Source organism: Arachis hypogaea, chromosome 15 (genome assembly GCF_003086295.3).
Source record: "Arachis hypogaea cultivar Tifrunner chromosome 15, arahy.Tifrunner.gnm2.J5K5, whole genome shotgun sequence".
In the NCBI taxonomy this organism is placed as follows: domain Eukaryota; kingdom Viridiplantae; phylum Streptophyta; class Magnoliopsida; order Fabales; family Fabaceae; genus Arachis; species Arachis hypogaea.
The window spans coordinates 116,413,760-116,414,841 of record NC_092050.1 but is presented as its reverse complement, the minus strand read 5'-3'; the positions used below and the strand labels follow the sequence as shown (position 1 = coordinate 116,414,841).

At 44.4% G+C, this 1,082-nt stretch overlaps 1 non-coding gene across 1 annotated transcript; it reads right to left on the bottom strand.

Moving 5' to 3' along the window:
- Nucleotides 1-243: 243 nt before the first annotated feature.
- Nucleotides 244-347, bottom strand: LOC112753822 (small nucleolar RNA R71). The gene has a single exon (XR_003178187.1). It is a non-coding gene; the product is annotated as a small nucleolar RNA R71 (small nucleolar RNA).
- Between the last annotated feature and the right edge of the window lie 735 nt (nt 348-1,082).

Genomic DNA, 1,082 nt, shown 5'->3' with positions numbered 1-1,082 from the left:
TGTTCGTTTGGAGGAGGTGTTCAAGAAGACCCCAATCAACATTTGACCACCTTCCTGAGAATATGTGACACAGTGAAATCTAATGGTGTTCATCCTGACGCCTATAGACTGCTCTTATTTCCTTTCTCACTCAAGGACAAGGCAGCCAGGTGGCTGGAATCCTTCCCAAGGGAGAGCTTGACAACTTGGGAGGATGTGGTGAACAAATTCTTAGTAAGATTCTACCCTCCTCAACAAATTAATAGGCTGAGAGCTGAGGTTCAAACTTTCAGGCAACAAGATGGTGAGACTCTGTATGAAGCATGGGAGAGGTTCAAGGACTTAACAAGGAAGTGTCCACCTGACATGTTCAATGAATGGGTCCAGCTGCACATTTTCTATGAAAGGCTCTCTTATGAGTCAAAGAAGGCTGTAGACCATTCATCTGGAGGATCCTTGAACAAAAAGAAGACCATTGAGGAAGCCATAGATGTTATTGAAACAGTAGCAGAAAACGACTACTTCTATGCTTCCGAAAGAGGGAACACAAGAGGAGTGATAGAGCTAAAAAATGTAGATGCTCTGTTGGCCCAAAACAAGCTCATTACCCAACAGCTGGCTGACCTCACCAAGAAGATGGAGAGGAACCAAGTAGCAGCAATCTCATCTTCATCAACAATCCAAGAAGGAGTGAATGAAGAAGCAGAGGGGAGTCAGGAGCAAGCCAACTACATTGGAAATTCACCAAGGAAAAACTATGATCCATACTCCAAGACTTACAACCCTGGATGGAGAAACCACCCAAACTTTGGGTGGGGAAGTGAGCAAGATCAAAACCAAGACCAGAGACGTTACAACTCCAACAAGAATACAGCTCACCAGCAATTCACCTAGAGGACATCTCAACACCCCCACAACAACACGTCTCCACACACTCATCAAAACCAAAACAGCACGTCTGCTCCGAATCACTCATCAATTGATGACAAGCTCTCTAAGACTGAAGCCTTACTTGAAGGAATATGCCAAGAGATTCAAGAAAATAAGGTGTTCAAAGAGGAGGTGCGAGCCAATATTAAGAACCAGGGAGAGACCATTAGGAA